Below are 26,177 nucleotides of genomic sequence, written 5' to 3'. Positions count from 1 at the left end.
TCTGAAATGTCTCTGATAATCAGTGAGGAACAGAACTGACTTTTCACAAGTGCCAATATCATTCATTTAGGACTAATAGTTGTCTTTATCAACATGGCAGGTAATGTTCTGTGCTCATATTCCACCACCTGTGGTATTTATTCATTCCCAGACTGAACCAGAAAGACAAATCTGTTCCAACAACGCTGTACAGCAACCAAATCTTTAAGGAAGAAATAGTCTGGCTGTAGGCCAGACTCTTCTAATTAGCCTGTACAGAGCAAACACTAAAAAAGCCACCTAATTAGACAAATGGACAAAGTAAAGCTCACACTGCTCAACAGCACACAAGAACTCCATCTTTCTCTGCTTACACTCGGCACAGTCGTATCAGATGCAAAACACACTCAATTTCAAAATACAAGTAAAAAAAAAATCTCTGTGAAGGAGAGTAAGTATTTGAGAGATGTGTGTAAAACAAGGAGAGTGTGATGGGTTTGTCACACCCTTGGGAGGCTCTCTTTAGCAAGCTAAATGTCTCTGCAATGTTTGGCTGCTATTGTACTCAAGGGGAAAAAAAAAACCAACCCAAACACATAGAGGCTTCCCTGGCAGTCCACCTGCTTCTTTTTAGGTACTGCTGCCTAGTGCTCTAGGCTAACTAATTACTTTATATTGTCAGAGCCAGTTGTTGCCTGTTTCGTGGTTTTCTCCTTGATGACTGGTGATTTGTACCTGTCAACAAAATGGCAACAGCAGGTGCAGTCACGGCGGGTGCCAAACTGGACCTGGAACTGTGACAACGATTCTAGCAGTTCATTTCTGAGACTCTGTGGTCTTGTTTTGTCTCACTGCTCTGAAAGGGAACCCTTTTCCCAACCTGAACAAATCTCTGCTGTTGTGAAGGTTTTAAAGCACTGAATTCAAGGAATAAATATCTTCCTTAACCATCAGTAATCCTGCTATTTTGGTTCCAGGGTTCTCAACAGAGGAAGAACTACACAGTTCCATACATCCATCATGGGCATCAGTAAAAGCTTTAGGATTAAAGATGAAGTATTTATTTTATTTAAAATTCAAGCCAAGACTGGAATGGAGATTTCAAATGCTTAAAGAACAGTGGTCACATGCAGCACTCTCTAGTGCTTCTTATCATCGCAATACACAATGCAATTGTTACACAGCTGAAAAGTTTCACTGCACTGCAGATGTCCACCTGGTCTTAAAATGTTGAAAAGGAAAAATGTAGCAGTATTCATATTTAGTTCTCAAGTATCTATTGAACCACATATTATGAAAAGTCCACTAGAAAATGGAATGTTTTCTCTTTTCCACAAAAGCTCGTTATCTGGGTATTTGACTCTTTTTGTCCTATTTTATTCCAGTTTGAGCCTTTCTCAATATTTAACACTTTCATTGCCATCTCATCATTAGGACCTTGAAAAACCATCAGAACAAAGCAAGCTGAAGTTCCAGACTAGTAACCTGACCACACGATATAGGTCTATAAGTTAACATTAATTATTTTACAACTTGCAACAGAATTTATGAAGAATAGGAAACCACCATGCCAGACACTACAATTGCTCAAGGTTTTTATGCTTACATAATGCAGAGAATCCGTACGAAAGACTGAAAGTGTCCTAAATCTTGCAGCCATCTATCAGCTTCATTCAGTCAGTCCCCTAACTGTCCTTTCTCTTCCAGATGTCACCATGTAAAGAGAGCAGTTATTCTCTCCACTGCTCCATTATCAGCTCTACTTTTCCTAATAGGTAAAGAGGAGGAAAGAGCTGTGTCTGGCCCAGCCGTACCAGTAGGGACTTTAGACTGACAAAGGACTCCCTGAACTGGGACTGGCACTACATCCAATGATCTGCAGGAAATCTGTGGTGATTAACATCCCATTCTCTTTCCTACTTATTAGCTTCCCCTCCTTTGATACTTTGTCATGTCTCAAGCCTAGCTCTTTCTAGTCTATTCCTCACTGCCATTGCTCCCTAAAGGATGGAAAATCCAACATATATGAGAAGGGATGCAAACCTTTCTTGCATAGAGGTGAATTTCACCCAAGCTAAGGAGAATTTGCATGCAGTAACTACTTGAATTACTATTTCCAGAAGCTTTGAGAGATCAGAAGAGGCATTGAGAGCAATGCAAACCATGAGCCTTGAAGTTTCTTACTTCTCTACCACCAGTAGCATGTCATGGCAATATAACAAAGCTTGCAATGATACAGAAAATGCCAACTACAAACAATTCTCTGCCTTTATTAAGATATTAAGCTCCTCGGATCTGTTTACTCCAACTGCTGTATTATTACACTTTAATATTTGCCTCTGCTCATGCTCCAAAGTCTCTTGTAAACACAAACTCTAATTAATTATTTATTTTAACACACTGTCAAGCTCCAAGGTAGCTGCAAAGAAGTAAATTTGGCTACTGCAAAATACAAACAGAATTATTTCAAAATCTAAAGTTTGGGGCTTTTTTTTCCCCTTGAAAGGCTTAATATTATAGCTAGTAGTGACATCCAGGATGACAAGCAAAGAAATGTAACAGCAACCTTATTTTTTAGGGTAGAGGATTTGAGACAAGCATTTTGAGGCACTAAGAGATTACTGCTCTCAGAGAGGAAGACCTGTCCTGCACTCTGCTCTGTGTTAGCTGTTTCCTTCTCACACATGAAGTGTTCCAAGATGGGGGATCTGGTTCAGAAATTACAGCTGAAAATCTCTAGAGCATAAGATACTGTACTTAGACCAAATTGAATTGTAACCATAAACTTCAAATTAGACATTGTTTGAAGGTTTAAACAGATAGACAGTTTATTCACTATATCTTTCTGGAATTTCATGTGTAGGCTTCCAGTTTGGCAGCTTTCCAGCAGAAAAGGAAAGGTAGCGCAGGGGTGTTGGTAGACAGCCAGCCGAACATGAGCCAGCAGTTTGCCCAGGTGGCCAAGAAGGCCAATGGCATCCTGACTTGTAATAGAAATAGTGCAGCCAGCAGCACCAGGGTGGTTATTATCCCCCTGATGGGGCCACACTTTGAGTGCTGTGCTCAGTTCTGGATCTCTCACTACAAGACACTGAGGGGCTGGAGCATGTCCAGAGACAGGCATCAGACATGGTGAAGGGTCTGGAGCAGAAGTCTGATGGGGAGTGGCTGAGGGAGATGGGGTTCAGCCGGGAGAACAGGAAGCTGAGGGGAAACAAGAGCACTCCGCAACTACCTGACAGAGGGTTGTAGCAAGATGGGGATCAGCCTCATCTCTCAGATATCAAGTGATAAGAAAAGAGGAACTTGGCTCAAGTGGCACCAGGAGAGGTTTAGATTGGAGATTAGGACAAAAAATTAACTGAGAACGGTGTTAGACACTGCCCCAGGCTACCCAGGGAGGTGGAGTCCCCATCCCTGCAATGCCATGCAGCTGAGGTGCTGAGGGACATGGGTTATTAATTGGCTTGGGAGTGTGAAGTGAGTGGTTGGACTCAGTATTAAAGGTCTTTTGCAACTGAAATGTTCTATAATTTTATAATTCCATCTCTAGTAACATCACTGGATTTACTTTAACTCATATCGTGAGAAAAACCATAGCAGAGATATTGGCCTGCACCATCCATAAGGCTGCAACTGGCTTCACTTAAATGACTGATAAATACATAAGCACTGTGACTATTTTTCAAGCACCACCAACTAGAATGTCATGAAACTCTTGCCCTTCACTCTCAGGTTGTTTCTGAAGAAGAGCACTACAAGAAAATTCCACTGTCTTACTGACTTGCTGCCCAACCTAGACAAATTTATGTATTGCAGGCTAGGGAGGGCAGCTATTTTCTTAGACAGGACATAGACATATGGCACCCTTTTGGAAGAAAATGTCTTCAGAATACAATCATAATAACTTTCTTTGCAATAATGTGTATTTTTAGCTGGTGTAAAGCAACAGGGTAGCTTCAGGATTCATCACAGGCTTTTTTAGAATTCATTTTCACTGAACTCTTGACTCTTTTTCAAGAGGCTCCCCTATGAATGCTTCATGAAACCTAAAGAGAATGGCATGGCTGATCCAGCTCCTTTTTAACTTCTCTGCCTAGCACAGTATCTATAATCACAATTTTAAACATCTGTGGGTGAGTGTAACTAAAAAAGCAACGGTAATGAGAACAGACATAGCCAAAAGTGTGTGGGATATGTCTGTGTGAGGTTTTGTGGAGCTCAGCCTTACCCAATTTATTCATCCCAATTCTTGACTTCTGCTGCCTAGTCAGAATTCAATGGCTTGTCTTTCCAAAGCTCTCAAGACAATCATACTGAAGGATATTGTCTTACTGTTGATTATCCTTTGGCGGCTGGTATACAACTGCTCTGTGTTGACTTTAAGAATGTGCTGTTTCAAGTCAGATATGAGGTATTTTTGGGGGCTCTGGGTTTGTTGTTTTCTGTGTTTGCTCAGCTGCTATCACAATCACTATAATCAGCAGATATCAACAACTTTTCATGGCCTTAAGTAACCCCCATCCTGACGACAAAGACTGTAGGATAGAAATTTAAGGATCCTGTCCCATATTGTCCTTAAACTCATTAAAATGTTTCTGATTCCTATAGCACAGCATCCAACCTCTGCTCAAGAGAGACACAAGGATTAGATCTATTTGTATAAGAGAGTCTTAATTTCAAATTATCCTAATTCAACTGCACTCTCAATCTGCTTTTGTGTTTCACTTACACACCCTCCAAGTGAACCATTTCTTTTCATGGCACTCTGAGGGCTGGGATGCAAAGTGACAGCCCTAGAAGAAAATCAGTGTGTCACAGAAAGGATACAACTAGTAGTGGCAAAATAAAAAGGGAAGAGAAATATCCAATGTTCAACCTCAAAATGCATTACAACCTACTTTCCTGGCATTGCCATTTGCTTATACATTAGTACCTTCTCTTTTGCAGTGGAGGACAAACTGTTTGGAGAATAGGTCTATTTAACTCCCATACACTTGGAAAACCATAAGGCCAAGATGGCTGCTGTGGTATTTTAAAGTTGATAAAATATATTCATCTGAGTTAAGGAAGCTATGCCACTCTGTATGCAGATTTTTGAACAATCTTTCTTTGTGTGGCTGATCTGCACATCTAGTAGCTTCAGACCTCAAAGCTGAAACTTCAATGAAAGGTTCATGGGGTGTCAGATGTTGCAATTTTTCTGAGCTAGAACATTCAGCTGTCCACTGAAAGGGTGATGTGAGTTTTAGAAAAGATCCTCAGTGGCATAGCTTTACAAAAAATGAGTTCTCTCAAGGATAGTCTCAGAGCCAGTCTGGCTTGTGCTGTTTTCTCTACATTTTGAGTTGTAAATCATTAACTGTCCCTGAAATGTTGCTACAGTTGCTAGGCAGATGCAGTTAATTTATAAAATGTCTGTGTTGCCAGGAAATCTAGATTTAGGCATCTAAAAGAAAAGCATTTAGAGCAAAGAGGGTGGGATGCAAAGAGAAAGGAGAAAATCTAAAATATACTTAACATTATGTCTTTCTCCCCCCAAAATAATTATGCCTAGTGAATTTTTGAGGATCTTTATAATACCACATATGGTGTGTACTTAATTGGAGGCAGCTGAACCAACAAGAATAACATTCCAAAGTCGACGGGTATTCTGATATGAAATCAGTAGATATCCCCCCCCCCCCCCCCCGCCTTAATAGATAATTATTATTTCTTTCCATTTGGTATTTTTGCACCCTAATTATTTACTTTTTATTCTTCTCTCTAGCAATGGTACTAGCTTATTTTTTTAAGCAGCAGGCTAGCTGATTTCTTTTGCAATGTGCTGTGTTTTGCAGTATGCTCAGCAGCTGATGCTGTACAGAATTCACATGCCTGCACCTTGAAAAATGACACAGTTCTGAAAAATTGTGGCATCCTATTACTAGGCTGCTGGATTATAGGTTTATACATACATCATACATCACTGAGATATGTAAAAGCAGAGAATTAGAACAAGAATTTGAGTGAGAAGCTGCTCTACCTCTAGAGGAGAAATGCCAGTTTCCCTAGTTGTATGCTGACGAGTCTTTGTTTCTCATCTCTGAGACACACAAACTTTTGTTCCACATATTCTATCTGATTTATTTTCTTCCCCCTTTCCTTTTATTATTGTTAAGACTGCAATGTGCAGCCAAAATTAAACTTCAGGACTCAGAAATTAGATGTCTCTCTCAATATGCCATCGTTTTCACCTCCCAGCTTTTCACACTGCACCATTACAACTGTGTGCTTGACAGCTTTTTCATTTTCATTTCATTTTACTGGATCTGTTCTTAAATGAAAAATAATTACTTCATGTCAAATATAATTGGAAGGCAAAGGTCTCCAACGATACCCTCCACACCCTAAACATGGAAATAAACTATTTATAAATATACCATTAATTACTTTTCTTTAATTCTCCAATGACTGATAACAAAATATTCCATGACTCCTTTGAGTTTTATCTGATCGCAAAGTCAGATGGCTACATCTTTACTGTGCTTCAGTGTGGGTAAGTGCAAGTCTCTGTGAACAGCATTAGGTAGCATGATTGTAACCTCATGGTTTAGTAATGACTCTCAGTTCCCTGAGCTGCGATGATTTTGAGGCATCAACATTCTGGAAGACTCCTCATGCTTCCTATGGTGGCAGTGGTAACTGGGAAATAGAAGTTGCTTAAACCAGTTAAAAAATAATTAGTGGTTTAACTTACATTAAGGTGAGTTCCAGTTCACTCACTGCATAATTTATATGTCAACACTTCTCCTCCTATATGAACTGCCAAACAGAGGAACTTAACTGGAATAGAAATACAGAAAGACTTCAGGTGTGTTGATCTGTTGATCCAATATGTTACATTCCCTCTGCATAACCAGTCTGATGTACTGCAACTCTGATCTGTTTGCTTTATGCTTTTTCCTTGTAGCCCGAAAAAACAGTCTAATGAAAAATTCCCTTTTCTGGACAAACTTACAGATATAAAAAAATCTTTAGGTTGAAATCAGAAGCATTTTGTCCTAGAATAAAAATATTTTGGTTTGGAAAAGCTGCATCTGACACTGCACACCTTCCCGAGACATTCAGTCCACCAGTACGGCTGCTCTCCTTTGCAATACACATAGGCCATCTTTTCTCATAGGATTAAGTGGTGTAGTGTGACAATGGGTCATAATGAAAGCTAGATTTAGGTTGAAGGAAAACATTTCTTGACACAGAGAGCTGGTACCCTCCCCATACTGTGTTTCTCCTTTTAAAAAAATGTATTTTAAAAAGTTTACAGAATTCTTTTTCCTATGGGAGGCAAGAAAATAAATTGTGAACAAATGTTTCATTGGAAGACCTTTCCCATCATCTCACATCCCCTCCAGTCTTGATTAAACTTACACTTTTGAAGTAGCACACTTCATGTTATCAGGTATATTCTACAAATATTATTTGTAGAATAATATACTTAATATATAAGATAATACTTCATATTATCAGGTACTTCTATTTCTGGCTGGAAAAGAGGAACAAAGTTTGATTTTCATTCCCGTTGAAAAAGATCTTTTAATTTGCAGAACCTCTCCATCCACTCATACATTTATATTTTGTTTTGATCATCAACTCATTTTGATTTTTCCAGTTTGTTGATTAAGCTCTGATTGTTTGCCTGTGACAATATCGAGACTTTAAGTGGTGTCATATTGTGACAAATCCATTCCAAATACTTATGTTTCTAACTCTACATGATATTGATTTTGAAAACAACAGTGTAAAGAACAGTAAAGAAGAAGAGTGACCAACAGCTGCCAAACAAATCCTACTCAGGACCAAAAACTACTTCACATGTACTATGAATATATCTATAAAGAACAAACCCAACACTTCAAGTCTTCCTCTATGGTAAATCTAGGGGTTCAGCTGAGAGATCAGTAAATGGAGAAATAAGCAACTGCCTAGCATACTACTGAGAAAAGACTCCACAGAAAATCTCCACAGGCCACTGTACCTTTTCTGTACTACAGACCACAAAAGATTTCTTTAAACAGTGGTACTGTTAAAAAATTGCTTGATGAACTAGCCCTTTAGTTAGCTATACTTTCATCAAAGAACATTCTGATTAAGCAAGCTTTTCTCTGTAAAAGGTCTGTATTTTGAAATAAGATAAATTAGTTTGGGTAACACTAATCCATGCCTTGCCCTATAACATGGCTAAAATGTTAAGCACTCTAGTTCCTTCATTTTTTCCCTCTACTTTAATCCCACCTTCCTTTAGTTGCACCTCTGTTTATGACTTCCTTTTTTGCCTTCATTCTCTGCATTTCTTTTTTTTTCTCATCAGAAAAGGAGTAGGAAGGATGGGAGCATGAGAGATGCCTGATGGATAAATGCAGAAAAACTTACAAGGAAGCTCTCGACTTGGGACAGCCCCGACTGGCACCCTGCTGCCCATGATATGTAGAAGATCGGCAAGACCAGACTCAGGAATCCCATGGCAAACATTCCTTTTGCCTTGCTGCTCTTTCCTGAGATGGAAGTGAATGCTTAAATTCTGTGAAATGGTGAGGACAAGAAATGTGACAGCAGAATGCAGAACTAGGGTGAATAGAACTGGTCTTTTACCAAAGTGGAATAGCTACTGGCGGGCAACTGGGCAGGAGATTAGGTCCCAGTGTGGAATATGGTCACACACATAAATACAGAGCTGAGCTCCTGAAACGATTTCTTGATAGCGTCAAAAGGACTGGGCAGACACATGGTAGATGCACAAGACAGTAACATGCTGCTGACAGGCTGTTAAGTCACAGCTGTACTGAATTTCTATATGAGCAGGAATAAAAGAGATTTGGGGAAAAAAATGTGCCATAGATTTAGAGGAATGCTGCTGTCAACTAGCAGAGATACTTTAGCAAGGAAATGCCTTAGGAAGAGGAGCTGATAATTGTCAAAATCATCAGACTGCAATGAGTTCTTGGTACACACTGATCACAGGGATATACACATCCAGTCCCCAAACACTCCAAAAGTCTTTCCTGCCTCTTCCACAGTTTTCACTTTTTCTTCTTTAACTATAGCTTTTAACTCACATTCAAAGACAGGTCATACCTACAGCATCATGCTTCTGGGTAGAAGCACTTTTGCCTTCTTGTCTTTCCTTAACACTTTCCAGCAAGTAAAAAAACTTTCTAACAATTAAAATACCCAGCAGTCACCACATAACCATCATTGTAACAAGAAAATGTCCTAGACCATATCTAACTAATAGGCATTTTTGTTATTTTTTTAAATGAGAAATAAAGCTCTACTTAAAAATACTTACTGGATGGATGACATATCATGTTGTGAATCTTTCTGTTGAAACCATTCATCACAATAAATATAACCCATGGAGGAAAAAGTGACAGTATTCTATAGACATGTAAACAGAATTAAGTGAGGTAACTGAAGAGCATTCATAACCAAGAGAAAATATTTCTACTACAGATATCAATCTCATCTGTACATTCCTAGGGACTGTTGTTCCCTAAACTTTCATAATAATGTGGTTCTATTTTGTTTAAGCAAACCATCATTTCTGTTGATGCCAATAAACAATACTACTGAACTAAAATAAAAACTGTAAATCACAAGAAGAAATATTTACTACCAAGAACATTGCTGAGCACTCTAGGATCCATGGTTTAAGTCACAGTGTGCAGATTAGATGCAGATAGGACCACAGTTTCAACTTTAGCAGATGACCACAGCTTCCTCAATCCCAAAACAGGATTGGATCCTCAGAGTTAACAGAGGGCAGTGTGATGTGCATCTATTTATGTTATGCAACACAGGGCAGAATGAATCAATCACATAAGTGGCAGGAGCACTGGGTTCCACACAGTTGTTGCAATAGATAACTTTCAGTTCCAGTTTGCTAGAGCTGAAATAAATTTTACCTTGTACTAGGAGAACAAAGGATCACACAATGAAATATTTTAAAATTTATAGGGCAACAGTGCCCTTTCTCTGAAACTACCCAACACATCCAACTTTTGGATCAGGTCATTTTTAATTCATTTCCATTCTTCCATGCTTGAAGGTAACATCTCACACTGCAGTGCTGGTTTACTCCTTAGTCATTAGGCCCTGATCATTATGGTCAACGGAATCACTGAACAAAAGGACGGTCCACTAAAAAAATCATGGGACTTCTTTTACCAGAGAAAGCTACAGAACAGCTGATGTCAAGGGAGGACAGAGATTTTTGTATAGAAATAATTACTCCCTGTTGAGATAAAATTGGCTTTGAATACCTTTGATTAGCTCCACCTTCCCATTGTACAACAGTAACAGTAGAAAACAGTAACAAAAACCACTTGAGGTCATAGGAGTAGTCTGACACACCCAATGTATGCCTATCTCTTTCATAGCACAGCAAGTTTTTAAGGACCATCTCTTTGGTCTCACATTTTCCCTATAATCCATCATTTGTGAAGAAATTTAAGTTCACCACACATTTAAAACATCCACTGTTTTGAGCTGGCAATAGGAACCCTAAATTCTCTTTCTCTGCTGTGCTTATTAACATTCTGAGTTGCTTCACAATTAACAACCACTGCAGCTGATTTGTTAGGAAGTAGAAAAATGTGGATAAAAACTATTAGCTTTATAAATAGTAATAGCAATAGATCATGTTTTTATCATATTAATGAAAAGTGAAAAAACCTTATTATCTCAAGGTTTTCTAATCCCCTTTTTCCTAAAAAAAAGTCTCACACAAATGGAAAAAATATTTAATTTGTCCCTACAAATAGTTTGCTACTAGGAAACCATAATTCTTCTCCAGTTTTACAATCTAGAGGTCTGGTCTATTGAACAAGTGATCTTGCTTGAAATATTACCAGAGGTATTGACCCAGGCTAGCTTTAGCAAATCCATCCATAATACGTGCAACTAAAATTTCCATTTACTCAGGCAGAAAGAAGAAAACCCCACATGTATGCTCTCTGAGATGAGGCCTCTCTGGTAGTGTGATGTTAAATGCATTATTCATTGTGTGCTCCAGATGCCATGATGATAACTTCAGTCACTCTCTACATACATATGCTTCTTACTGGGGTTAATATTGCAGGTACTATAAGCACTCCCTTTGTTTGATTGTTCTCACACCCTTCATATCCAAGTCCTCAGATCTCTAGTATGGATCTGAAAGCATCTTGCCTACAGTTAGACTATTTCAAAAGAGAAAAGCATCCCAGGGCATCCTAGTTGTGACTACTACACATCCCTACCTAAGAACCATGATTACCAATTAGCTAATTGAAGACAGACTTAATGAAAGAAAACAGAGAGCTGTAAATAATGCAAGGTAATCAGATTAGTTTTGCATTCACAACTGCTGCTTAAATGTAAACAGCCAAGAGAGGCTGGATTATATTTTTCACCACTGCTTGGACTGCCCAGTCTTTTACAGTGAAAAGCTTGGCTTTCAGGAAACTGCGCTTTCTGCAACTAAACCATTTTGCTTTAAAGGCTGTCTAGAGACTATTACACAAGCTCAGGTAACAATGACAGATTTCAGTCTACTGCAGTTAAAATGTTTCACTTCAAACACGTTTTTAGACAGAATGCCAATATCTGTCATAATCAACTTTAATCTCGTGCTGAGTCGCCTTCTTGTCTTAGCTAGTCCTCCTGAGGACCAGGTTAGACAGTTCTCACAAGAAAGCTTTTCCATCTAAATGTATCAGCCCTTCAAATTTTTAGTAGCTACTGTATGAGAGAATAGAGACAGTAAGCAAGTAAGTTCTGTGGATGTGTTCACACCACTGAACACACTTAAGTGTTTGCTTACCCATTAGTCTGAAGCTATATACCTGAAAAACAACAACACTAAACTGTTGGTCCAATTATATGTTCATGAAAGACATTTAGCACAAACAATATCCAGCACATTGAATAATAAATTCTGTTTCCCAGTCTTGACATCAGCAAAGTTGGTGTTTCCATTGAATTATTTTTTTGTGTTCTGCTATATCCCATATTTTACTTTATGTATATTTTACAGGTCAGGTAAGAATTCTAGTGGAATTACTTCAAGTTTATCTCATTGCAAGAGGAAAACCTGTTAGTATCACCTGAATGATAAATATTTTGTCCATAAAAAGACATTCTAACTTGAGTAGGCTGGAGCTAGGATTTTTTACAGGTCAAATAATAGAATAAAGGTTCATGGAGTCATATGCAAGTGTATTTTCTTTTATGCTGAAGCCATTTAAATAGGGAACATTGAACATAACAATTAGGGAAATCTTCACTTCAGAAAGATAGAGCTTTGAGGAAAACACTGGATTCCTTTATGTATACTTGCATGACAGCTTTAATTATGGGAAGCTGTCTAGCTGATCTCAAGTTGTACTGTGGAGAAACTCCTCTTTTTACAGCTATTCAGGAAAAGGCACCATAAAATGTCTGCACAGGCCTAATTCTGTGGTGTGGATTTTGACAGAGATGCTGTTCATAGTCATGAATGTAAAAGCTCCATAAAATCTAAAGCAAACAGAGTGTAAATTGAATCTAAATGGGCTCTGACGTAGTAAAAACAAAAGCATTTTTTAAAAACAAGTTTTCTTTTCTATCCCCTCCTATAGTTTATACTTGCATTTTACTATAGAATTTTGCCGATCAAGCACTCTTAAATAAGGCCACTGAAGAGAGCAGGTCCCTAGCTTCTAAAGATGACACACAATACAAATTAGAGATGGCTAACCATCAGTTACTCAGCTATACTGTAATTATTCTATTTGCTTAGTAGTTTTTATTGAGGTAGGTTAGAATTTATTGCTCATCTGGGATAACTAGTTCTTTTACGGGAACTTCCTGAGGCTGCATTGGCCATGTCAAAGGCTTTAGAAAATTAATACATCCAGAGCATTATGGTTTCCCATGTGCCCATTTAAAAAACATAAAGGTATTGAAAACTGGACAATGTATGGAACTGTTTATATGAGACACAAGCTTTTAACTCTGTATAATATAGCATACTGGTTCTAGCTTGAATGCTTTGGAAAGGCGCTTGTACACAATCACATCACTCAAAAGACACTTTAAAGTTGAAAAGAAAAAAGAAGCAAATAGTTGAAAGAAGAAAACGTCTGATTCTGTTAGTGTGACACAGAAATATGGCAGTATTATTAATAAAATGTGACAATTTCAAGCATCACATAAGCAGAACAAAACCTGACTCCCAATCAGGAAACAGAAAATGAATACCTATATTCAGAAGTAGTCTCACCTGATTTCGCTAGAACTGTACTTAACTGCTTTAGCAGAAGTTGGTTCTACACAGACAGCAGATGCCAAGTCTATTGGTTGAAAGACCATGGTTTAATGTATGGTTAAACAGTTTGAAAAACTGAAAAAGTGGTTCCACAGAACAGTATGAGAAGGTACACAACCAGATCCTGCGCAAGTTATATAAAGTCTCAACACTGCATCATCTTGAACCCCCTTGAAATGCGCAAAGTCTCTCAAAAGCAAAAGTTAGTTCTTTCCTGAGTACAAATAGAAATGCAAGCTTTTAAAAGAGAAACCAAACAAGAAACATAAAAGTAGTTGTAAATTAAGATCTTACTGTATTTTTGGTGGCTAAATCCTCTTAGGCTTGGTTTAAATCCAACTCAGTCATTTTATGGGTTTGGGCAGACTGTACTGTCCCCTCTATGTCCCTCTGCCACCTTTCATTTTTTTCAGGTTATCTGTCCATGTTTCTTCTCAGCAGTCTCCACTGTGCTGCAGATACTCCTGTTGCTGTGTCTGCCCTTGCACACTGGGAGTTGCTTTCCCAATTGTGTGTTTGATAGCTCCAGGTGCAGAAAAGTCTCCCTTCCTCTCCACAGTCCCTTTTCTCACAGTCATTTGCTTTCTGAAGAACATAAAATATAAATAAATAAAATACATATTAAGTAACACAATATAGAAGAAAATGTTAGATATAAATACATTTCCTTATCTTTTCCCATATTTCCTTTTATCTTAGAGGTTCTTTTAAACTTCTGATTAATTTTTCACCTTTGACAGTTTTAATCAAATAGAAAAAAACCTCATTAAAATATATCAGTCATCACAAAGTACAGAAACTGAAGAGGCAACAGACTGGTACTTTGCTCCTTTCTAATGGCAGACTCCTTCAGAGATGTATGATGGTGAGGAAACTTAAGCAACTAGCTAATTATCAGTATTAAAACTCTTATATTTGCCATATTGCTCAACATAAAGTGCTGTGATCCTGTGTGTTTCTGAAGAGATTAAACTGCAAAGGCAAACTGTGTATTTAGACAGTAGCATACTACAGCAGTTACATGCCTGCTTCCTCAGGAAATTTCTAGGTTCCCCAGAACCTTGATTTGGCATCTTTATATTTTAATTAAACAACTATCTGTGGGCAAAAACAAAAAATCTTTGATAGTCTGATCATGGTTAATAACACTGGAATCTGCTTTGATTCACCATTGGTGGAACTGATCCAGGACGATATAAAACATCATATTGGTAGAGAACACAGATTTCATGTAGCAACTGTGACTGAGTGCTGACATTAAAGGTTTAACAGGAAACGCTTTTCTTAAAAACAAGTGTCGTCCAGAAAGCATTCATTCACTTGTCTGTCATCTCTGCCCAGTCACTGCTATTTCTCTGGGTTTTGTAAAGACCCATAAATAAACAGATAAGAGATTCAAATCAACTTGCTGAGGGCAAGGCAGGCATTGCTATATTTGGCAAATGATAGCTTGCCAATTAACATTGTTTGGAGCATTATGGTGGAAGAGAAGGCTTAGGAAGCTGGGAGAGCAAAGTCTGAAAGGAAATGGGCTTCAAGCTTGTTCCTGCTGTGTAACAACAGTATGCACCCATTGCTAGTACTGAGTAAAGCTGTTTAGCAATACTTTTCATATTTAAAAACCCTGTCTTAGAGGCAATAGTGTCTTAACACAACTGTTCTTATGACACTGCTCAAAAAACTAGTAGAGCTGGAAGGAAGAGACCATTTTCACTGTCCCTTATTTCATCTTGGGTGAAAGAAAGTCCTTAAACATTACCTCCTTTCTCATTCTTTTCTTCCTTTCCCATTTCCAGTTTTTATGCTGTGATTTTAATGTACCTTTCCTTCCTTTCCCTAGAAACAGGGCTTCATCCTGAAGCCTGTAAAATATTTTCTTATTGCTAGTCATCTAACAGTTAAATAAACTACCAGATTTAGAATGCAATTACTTTAACCCATTACTTTTAGAACATCTATAAGACTTATGTGATTACCTCCAGAGGTCCCTTCCAACCTCAAATATTTATGATTCTATGGTCGTAACTTATAATCTTTACAATTCAAGAATCAATTCAGACTTTCTGTCTGCTGAGAGAAGGAATGCTAGCAGATGCAAACAATTCATTGGTTTTGCCATTTCTGTTTAGGGCTTTGAATACAATTGTTGAAGGAATTCCCAAGAACTGGAAGAAGCACAAGCCCAGCAATCAGAAAGGAGAAGTCAGTTAATCATCTTGTTTTTATATTCAGTCCTTAGGGTTTTCCAGTTTTTCTCTTTTCAAAAGCCAGGCATCTCAGAGAAATTAATTTTTGTAGGGATGGTTGGCAGAAAGGGTGGTTCAACTGAATTAAGCTGAGAAATCATGCAATGGGTTTCAGTGCAAACAAAGTCAGCCCTTTGTTGATGCAAACTTGTTTGGGGATCAATAAATATATAACGATCAGAATCTGAGTACTCTGGACCATGGCTGTCTTGTTCCCTACTTTTGATGCAGTCCTTTGGGCAGATTGCTGAATGACTGCTATTGACAGCCCTGACAAACAATCTCTGGATTTTGGTACATGCTCAGGAATCTCATAACCTCTAGTACAGGGCAAGCAAGGAGAATTAGTTATGTTAGGGAAAATACAATGCCTCTTCTATTTTTTCTGCATCAAACTGAAAAAAACCCAAAGCTTTTCCATTGTTGTTTGTTTTTCTCTTAGAGGAGTCATTAAAACTGATTGCTCTGGCTGATTTACAGGAACTCAGGTTAAAACAATAAAGAACTAAAATGCTTACTGAGAGGATAATGCAATTTGCTTTGCTAGTTATATCATTGCAGGTGGGCACAGCTCTAAGTCTGAACATTCCCATAGAAAATACTCTCAGAGCATCACATTAATAGACAACAGAAAACAATCAGAACAGTTTTCACAGAAAGGATAATTTGTGGAGGCAGAATATTTGCCAGGGAAACAAACAAAATTAACTTTTTAAATTAACAGTGTGACTTCTGCAGGTCCTATGGACTAAACCCTTCACTTTGCTACCAATAGGAAGAACCAGATTAAACCTCTACAATATCACACAACTTTATTACTCACATATCATCAAATATATATAAAAAAGAAACCATATGGTCTGAGATGAGAATTTCTGTTCCATTTCTCAACCTAATACAAATGTGCATGATTCCAATATTTTTACAAACTGACAATACTTTATTGTAAATCAAACCCATGCACCCCTCCAACAAATACTCTAAAAAAACCCCTTGTTACTTTAAAGTCAATGATCCAGCAATCATATACCCACTGCAAGTGCCTGATGGGAATTTGGCAGAGAACAGTAGACCTGCTTGGCTATAGCTGTGTAATGTGTGAGAAAGTTTTTGCTCACAGCTATATTTTCAACACCTGAATATCCCCCTCACATATTCCTTGGCATATATTGTTTCAAACACAGCAATCCTAGTTTACCCTCTGGGATTAGCTAGCCTGTTGGAAATGCAAAGGCTGATCATACATAGGCCTTGTGTCCTTCATATCCTGTACTAACTGCTTTCCCAAAGTGTGTTACCTAAGAAGAACCTCTGTGCACATTTTCATATCTTGGGTTTGGTTTCCCTGGAGTCCAGCTCTGGCTAGTGCTGTAGAAGTGTTCTTTACCTTTTGCACATGACTGCACACAGCTGTAAAGATGCACACATGTTACTTAGACCACAGTACTTCTGGAGCCAGTCATTACTGCCATGATGGATAAGTAACTTACCCCGTCTTGAACTGCAACCTGAATATCACCTTGCTGTGGACACTTAATGTAGTATTTTCCCTTTCTTTAGGTTACTATTGCTAAATTCTAGAAAGGGGTAAAAAAGAACTAAAAAACATCATCTGGTGCATCCACCTATGCCAAATCAACTAAAGCTTTACTGACAGATGTTTCTGCAAACACATTTTAAAAACCTCCAGTGAATAGCCTTTCCCAGCCACTATATGCAATCTATTCTGTCCTTAATTATCTTGTCATTGGATCATTCTTTCCACAAAGTTCCTCCTAAATTTGCTTTTGTTCCAGTTTAAGTGTATTACTTTTTATCTTACAGCTTGAACTGAAGAACAGTTTGTTCCCCTTCCTCTTTGCAGAAACTTTAAAAATATTTAAAGCCTGCTGCATATCTTAGTTATCTCGTCTTTGGTATAAAATTCTGTTCCTTCCATTTTTCGTCACGGGCCAGAAGAACATCAGACAAAATGGACAAGAGGACAAGACAGAGAATATGAGGTCACGTTCTCTAGCACTACCTGGAATTTCAGTCTGAGGAAGTTAAAGCAGAGTTAAAAGAGAGTCAAGACACTTTCCACACTGAATTTGAATTACACCTAAAGCTGAATGCTTCCTCTACTTTGACACTTTCAGGAGTCTTATCAAACAAAATAAACCAGCCACCCTGCAGCAATGCAGCAAAGATAGAGTTCAGAAAGGCTATAGGCATCTACGATTACCTCTGAAATAAACTATAGCAGAGTATCAGGAAAAGTTTTTTCCTCACTTCTTTTAATCAGCCTCAGAGTTTCAAATTTACATAGCAGCAAACCTGTGTGTTTGGAGAGTTTTTTCTTATAACATGGATGATATTTCCCAAGTTACCAGGGCTGCTGGGCTGACAATCTCAGCAATTAGTGGGTCCAGCTGAGGTATCTCTCATTGCATTGGAGAATGTTAACACTTTCTCTGCCATTTGCTGAGTAGATTCTCCAGGTACCTTGTACCAGCACACTTTTTTGTTTTTGTAATCCTTGGTATTCCTGACTGCTTTAAAACTCATCCTGGGCACTCTTAATCAAGAATGCATAAAAATATTATTGCAAAAAAACCCTCATGAACACAGAAGGTAAGTTTTTTTCAGAACAGGAGAAACCTTTTTCATCAATTTTAAAAGGAAAGTTAACTGTGTTACCAGATTTGTATTCAATTCCTTTGCAGGTGTTAGATTTTTTTATGGACCAATTCAGTATTTCCTACAGTACCTTTTGCTCAAAAAGGGAAATGCAAACAGAAGCAGAGCCATAACCTAATACCAAAGTAACACAGAGGCAGTGTGTTTAGCAATATGGTGTATCAGCATGGATTTGGACTGCATTCTTGACCACAGACAGCTGTATAATACGGAAGGTTCACCACAAATGGAGAATCCATTAAGTTAAGAAAGCAACTCAAAATTAAGTCTGCAATTGAATATACATGGGCAGGCCCCTTATGTTTCTTTGCTAAGGATCCTGAGAAAGGAGATCATTACCGTAATGTGTTCAAAATAATCTAGAACAAAAGAAGGCATAACTTCACAACATCTGACAGATGTTTGGTTGTATTTACAGATCAAACAAGTTAGAAAATCCATAGATATTTGAATAGGTACTGAATTTTAAAAAAAAACAACAAATGCATCCTATTTTCCCTCCTCTATAAATTGACAATAGGATAATTACTATAGGCTTTTAATAAATTTACTCTATGAGGCAAAGTTAGAAAATAATTTCTAATGACTTAAGCAGTGAATATGTAGGATAGCAGCTAAGCCTCATAAGAACCTTTCTGATAAATGAGCTTGCTTTAATTATATAGTTGACAAGTCAGGAAATGGTATTTCATATTCAGCCTTTGTGAAAAAAATGCAGTGCAGAGACCTAAGTACTAGGATTATACTATTACAGGGAACACATTCATCCTTACAGCCCAAGTCTCCTTGCTCTGATTTATAAATATATGACTGAAAAAATACTGATTTGTGATAGTCAGTGAAACTAGAAAAGATTTAGAAAATGGAGCTTTTAAATCACAGGTGTCCAAATTATGTACTTGATCTCTATTGCAGCTATCTTGCTGTGAGTACACCAGATCTGTTCTGTCTAGAGGACTCTGTGCTCCTTTGACTACTAGTATCATTAACATTTAGATCAATGCAGTCTGTTATTGTGCCAGGTAACACCCACTCTAGTATTAGTACAGGCAATTCCCATGACCTAGAGAGAGCAAGCAGGTTAATTTATGTCATAAGCATATATAACAGAGAGAATAAATAAAACAGCCATAAAATAAGTAGGAAGCAAAACCTGACAGTCTACATTGGTCTTAAGTGTCTTTCTTTACAGCCAGTGTCTAAATCAGTGTTATGACATTTAAGGCATGCTACGTTTAAGCCATAGATGTCTGTCGGAGTGAATCCTTGGTTGACTCTTGATGGATGACATTGACAGACAGTTGGCATTTCAAGACAATCTGTGCAGAATTTCAACAAGTGGTAAAAAAAGAGGAAAAAAAAAGAAAGCAATTATGATTGTCAAAGACACAAAACTCCTTCTGCCTTCATCCATATTCTATGAACGTGCCCCTTCACCCTTCACCTTCCACATTACTAACCACGTATTCAACAATGGAATAAAAACTAACACAGAAGCCCCTCATCTAAGGAAAACTGGAAATGTCAGACTGAAATCAGAGGTTGCAGCATAAAAATATAAAAGAACTCATAGCCTTTACAATTTTTTTGTCTGATTTGTGAATGAAGTGTGGATACCTACAGGAAACATTAGTTCTCCAAACAGCTTTAGGTAGCACAACTCTAAAGAAATACCTAAACAAGCCCTTTCTCTCTTAAAAATTTGGTAGCTGTATTCACATTATAATTGCTAAGTGATATTTGTGTTCAAAACAACACATTAATCATAAGAGACATGACCTTTAGAAAGATAACATTCTTGCTCTTTTTGTTTGTTTGTTTATTTTTGCCTTGGGACAAGATACTGCATAAGTTAAGGCAGGTCACACTTAATACAAGTGGAAGAAAGGATAGTCTTTTAAGTCAAGCCAGCTATCATTTTATGTAAGGGAAAAAAAAGAAAAGAAATTGTGTCTGAGAGGTTCAGGCAGAGCATTGTCTGGTGATCTTGTTTTAATTACTAAGTAACAAGTTTTTTCTTATGTTTAAATGGAACTTTTACATTTCGCTTTCCCATCTAACCAATATAATTTGATGTCAGAAGGAAGGTAGAAACGGCAGCTGAAGTCAAAATACCTGAGCCAGGGGAAAAAAAAAAAAGTATTAAAAATACAAACAAGAATAACTTCCAGTCCAGGTTCTTTTTTTCAGTCTTGTTTCAGGTATTTGAACTGGAGAAAAGAGAAGAAGCCTAAGCTGGAAAGACCTCATCATTCCTATATATCTACAGAAAGTTTGTTCTGTTTTATTCCTTTAAAAAATCTTTATTGTAGAGGTCATTTCAATGACAGCCATAATGAAAATGGTTGCAGAACGTATGCACTCTCTTACACTTGCACACATGCATGAACACAGCTGTAATTCCTTAAAACTTGTGAGAAAGGTTCAGAAAGAGAAAAATCAAAGTTTATCAATCATCTAACCTTTTGGTATGAAGAGGCTTGGATTGGTACAATTGGATTGGCCAGTCCCATCCCCTGTAACAGAATTATGGGGCCTGTCAGAATCAAATTGCATGTCATGAAATACTGCACAGCCCCATAAATAATTAGTTTTTCCATTTGCCAAAGCAAATTGATGAAACTGCTGTTTGGCTTAGTTCTTTCAGTCCAAGAAGCCCTGTCACAACTGTGAAGTTAATTCAGTCTTCCACAGTTGGAATGATAAAACTAGAGCTTTTAAAACGTAATCCCCTTGCCAGCATGAAGGGCAGGTTTGATTTAGAGGAGTTACAGGAGCTTCAGAGTCAACACAAATGCCTTTTTCAATGCAAGAAATCTAATGAGGATTTATTTATTTTAGAATCTATTTAAACCAGCCATTCTTCTGTCCAATTCACTGAGAGGAAAGACATCCTTTGCTTGTCTGGAACGTGGGATAGGATTTTCTGCTCCTCTATTTTAGCAGTCCTGAGTCAGGTGTCATTTGCACCAAAATCATTCTGTATTTTTATGATATCAATACACTCTTCCAGAGAAATCCCAACTGAGTACAAACATCAGTGATCAACTGATTCTGAAAACAGATCGTTCCTTGCATTTGAAAATGATAATTCTATAGCAGATATCCATCAGTACATCTCAGTCCCACATCATCCTAGCTTAAGGTCAGACATTTCTGAAAATGAATGTGAATTCACTTAATATTAATTAAAAATAAAAGTAAACCTAAGAAGATACAGATTTAGGCAGCATTCAGCAAATACTACTACAACACATGCAGGAATTTTAAGTGCCTCTTCTGATTCTCAAGGCCTGAGAGGCTGGCAACTCTGCTAACGAAGTCAGATGAGCAAGACTGGCTGCTTGATAGAAATATGACAATTTAAAACCAAGGCAATTGCCAATTTTGGCCCAACATTTGTTTCTGGAGAATGACATACAAATTAGGAATAGAACTGCTCAAAAAACAAAACCATTCTTCAGGGAGTATCATATGCATTCAGATGGAAGAAATTAGTCTTGGCTTATTTCAGTCTTGTTTGCTATCAAAGCAATTAAAAAATCACCCAGATTAAACCTTTACCAATTTGAGCTGTCTGTATTTCTATTAGTACCCAAAATTGTTTTGGAAACAAAACATACAACAACTATAATTGATAGATACACAACTATAATTTGATTTTATAGATCGGCAAAATTTGCAGATGCTTCCAAAGAAGCTTAAGGACAAGTGCAATAGGTTGTGAAGGCTTCTTGTTTGGTTACAATCACACATTTGGGCTGCACTAAGAAACTCGAAGTGGATAGATAAAGAGTCCTCAACTGCAGAAAGACTGTGATTACGAGGTAACAAAGTACAGCCAGGAGTGTCTCATTATGATTACAAAATTGTCCTGTGGCATCATAAAGAGAGAAAAAAAAAAAGTATTTCTGAAGTTCACGATAAAATTCAAATATATGATTATTTACAGCTGTCCACATAGGGATTTCCATACACTAGCAGGTCAGGCAGATTCACCCAGTATCCCTCAAATGCCCTGTATTCTCACAGAAGAAAGCAAAAAGCATAAAAGGAATGTATTTTATTGATTAAAGACAAGAAGAATTTTATTCTGCTCCCAATATTTTTAATAGTGTCAGTATTAGCAGAGGCTGAGAAAGTGCATTAGGGTGTAATCCACCTCTCCAGTTTGATCTGCAATATTTATAAAACTCCTCAAAGGACACATGTTCCTTTTAAGCTTCTGTAATATGCTTTTAACATCTATTTGTCATTTATTAACTCCTAAATTATCATGTGCAAATGGTGTCCTAAGAGTAATTGCCATCTAAATCTTAATAAATTATTTTATTTCTGGCCACTTGTGAGTTATTTGAATGACTTCACAAAGAAACAACATATTAAATAATGTATTTCTCAAAAGAAATGGAATTAAATATATTATATACATCTGCTAAAGTAACTGAAGCTGTACTTCACCTGCTATTCCTGATAGTATTGCAGTGGAGTGCGATATAGTCTCTGGACAGCAAAGTAGAACTCTGAGTCATGACAGCCTTTCTATGAAACCTTATTTGATTTAATGTCTCCTTTACTTGCCAATTATTCCTCTGATCCAAGTGTAAGATGAATGTGAGCATGTGCACAGGCTATAAAGTAGACTCTTACTCCTAATTGGCTTTGATATCCTGCAAGTTGCAGAGCTTTCTATCTGGGGTCTACTTCTACAGGCTTCTTGGTTTTCTCAGTGACCAGCCACTGTGCTAAGAGAATGATGATACAGTTTAGAGATAGTCAGGAAAAGAAGTGTCTTCACAAATGACTCTTGATGCAGGAAACTTCTATTTGAGTATAAAAGAGAATGCAGGATATCTCAAGTTCAGCACATAATGTCAGATGATTTTCATCAGTTACTAACACTCTCCTCAGCATGTCACTGCAGCCAGCCTGAAAAGAAATGCATAGTACTGCAGATTGACAGAGTTGCTTTTAAATAGTTCCTCAGAAAGCTCTGGCACCACTGGTCATACTGTCATATGCATACAAAGCATGGTGTGAGGGAAGGTGCTATTTAACATTTTCTGTTTCGGTACATGAGACACTATAATGATTGTGGCAAGATTTGCAACCCACTTTTGATAGCCAGCCTCAGCTCAGGAACAGGAACTTCAGCTCATTTAGCTGCTAGGTCCCACTAACAGTTTCTTCCCAGCACAGCTTGCCATCAGCTTGCCTCTTCCACTCCACTTAGGGAGTGTTGGCACAGCTGGCTCACTTCAAGAAATTCATGTGCTGGGGCTCTTCCAGAAAGAAGTCTGAAGAAACTATTTTAGGCTGTGAAGTTCAGTTTATACTATGTGTCTTTGGGAGGACATTTCTTCCAATACACTTAGCCACCAATAGAAAATTTTTAAAAAATCCTTTTTCAAGGCATTTTAAGCTTGTGTGGTGAGGAAAACACATCAGGCTTTACCACAGAAATTTGTTCAGACATTTGCATGTAAACACATGTTCAAGTATACTTTCACAAGTGCAGTTTTCAATATGCTGGATCAGTTTCTCAGCTAGTACAAATGGGTATAGCCACAGTCTTTCAGTGCAAAGAGAGTCCGTATAGGCACTTTATAGCAGTTTTTGTCAGATGAGATTTGTTTCCTGGGTTAGGCTCAAATGTATCTCAAAATTCAAAGTGAAATTTATCAAAAGTGGCTGAACTTGCTCACATTTATATTGGAGGTAAATGTTTCACATTTCATCGCAATGCATAATTCAGCTCAAGTTCATTTGAAATGTATTCAAACGAGATGTATTTTCAGCCTTAAATTCCATTGTGAACTTTTCACACAGCTCAAATTCAAATCAATTTGCAACCTGTAATTCTAGCAAAGCAAACTTCAGAAATTGTGCCTAGTTCTGTTACCTATTTCTCTGGGTTTTATTTGTTAATATACAAAAAGGCCACTCTCAGATTAACATTTAAGCTCAACACACTCAAGTATGCTGATTTGGAAATAAATCAAAGCACTCAGAGGAAAAACACAGTAGAATCATAGAATGGAAGGGATTGGAAGGGACCTTTAGAGATCATCTAGTCCAATAGTTATGTTTCCCTACTATACTTTTAGATTCTGTATGATTATGAGTCCTTTGTGGAACATGTTTGAAGGAGAGAACTGGTTAAAAAGGTTAAAGATTGTATTTTGGTTTGTTGACCTAAATTAAGATGCCTCATTTTGTTCTTCTGAATTACTTCTTCAGTATATAGATTTATAGCACAGAAGTAAATGAGAATTTTACACAGTGCTGTTAAACTTTATAGAGGTGCAAAGAGAAGGTCTATCAGCTTCTAGTCTGTTTCTGGATATGACAGATTATTGTAAGAAATCAGTAAGAATGAGAAACATGAAACAAAACAATTCTGCATTATTAAACTTAGGTATTCTTAACATTATTGAGTCTTAAATAGCAGGTGGTATCATGCTCTGCAGCTTGAAAAGTCAACCAGTTACTAGACTCAAAGAAGAAAGTGTCAGGGTTGCTAAGAAAAGAACACTGATGTGGACATTCAGAGAAATGAAAAAAAAAAGAAAGAGGAAAAGAGATAAAAAATATACAAGCATGCACACTTATCAAAGTAGTCATGACATTTTAAGACTAGTATAAGTTTGTAACTCTAGACCTTTTTACTTTTCTTTCACATAGCAAATGAAAATGACAAAAACCTAAAGTTTCCTCTAAACTGGAAACTGAATAAAGAATTGCATTATTTTTTCATTAATAATAGGTATGATAATCTAGTCAAGTAAAAAAAAAAAAGACACAGCCCTTTGATCCAAGAAGTCGTCTGGTTAATTATATCACTATGTTGTTATTAATACACAGCATCAGACAATTTTAAATGTTCCACACTGAACACTCAAGTGAGTACATAAGAAACTATTGTCCAGCAACAAAGGTAAAAATAAACTGCCAATGCAATACTCATGCAGTAGTGCAGTGGGTAGAAGGTGATCCCTTAGAAAACACCAGCTGTTCCAGAATGATGTGGCACATCTCTTTGGAAATGGGGGTCTGTGAGAATGCCTTCCCTTGGGAAGCCCTTCTCAGCACATGCCAAAGTCCATACCTTCAGTTTGTTCAATGGCATGGGCTTAGCGGTCTAAAATTCTTCTGCAGCTACAAGACAGAAGATACACTCAGTAACTGAGCTTACCAGTGACAGATATCATAGATAATAATACATTTGCTCACCAGATAATAATTGCCACGAGAGTCAGAGCATTCCTGAGGACATTTGAGGACAGAGAATAAAACTTAGAAGAGATCCAAAACTTCATTACAAAGGAAAACAGGATTTTTATCTTACTTTTCTAATACAGTACATGCTTAAATAAAAAAGAAACTCTGGAGTCTACTAAAACAAAGCTGACCTCATCAATCTGTGTGAAGAAAAGATGAGTGAATAAACCAGAAATAGCAGAAATCAGCGACTATACCAGTTGTTCTCCAGGAAGATGTTATTGTGATGTTGAGTGCAGTATTTACATGCCTAGGTAGGTTACACTGGACTAAAACGGAATTGCTCCTGTGAAGGGAGAATTCAGATCCTGAGAAGGGTGACACAGAAATGTCTGTTTATGATTTACTGATTTGTAATGCCAAGTAAGGTGAGCTAAGAAGCAAACAGATAGCATACAGTAATTATGCCTTTCTCTTAGGAATACACAAAGAAATTCCTGGTTACCAGAAAGGAAGCATAATTTTTTAGGTTCACAGAAATTGTAGATATGGCCAGTGCAGAACCATATTTGCATCATTAAAACCACTTCTCCAAACATTTCTTTAGCTATGCAGATCACCTGAATATGTCTCAGTTGGGAACATAGCTTGTATACCCCTCCGTATAACTTGTGTGCTTGATTAACCCAGAAGAGTTCACAAATACATCTCATTCTTACTTTTCT

At 37.4% G+C, this 26,177-nt stretch overlaps 1 long non-coding RNA gene across 1 annotated transcript in view; it reads right to left on the bottom strand.

Annotated features, from left to right (window-relative positions):
• Nucleotides 1-13,884, bottom strand: part of LOC133625984 (uncharacterized) — a 110,007-nt gene extending 96,123 nt beyond the window's left edge. Inside the window, exon 1 of the long non-coding RNA XR_009819209.1 lies at nucleotides 13,601-13,884. This is a non-coding gene — a long non-coding RNA (uncharacterized LOC133625984). The remainder of the gene's footprint in view (nucleotides 1-13,600) is intronic.
• Between the last annotated feature and the right edge of the window lie 12,293 nt (nucleotides 13,885-26,177).

The sequence above is a fragment of the Colius striatus genome, chromosome 8 (assembly GCF_028858725.1).
Source record: "Colius striatus isolate bColStr4 chromosome 8, bColStr4.1.hap1, whole genome shotgun sequence".
NCBI lineage: Eukaryota > Metazoa > Chordata > Aves > Coliiformes > Coliidae > Colius > Colius striatus.
Note: the sequence above shows the minus strand (reverse complement) of the source record. Positions and strands in the feature narration are given on the sequence as shown.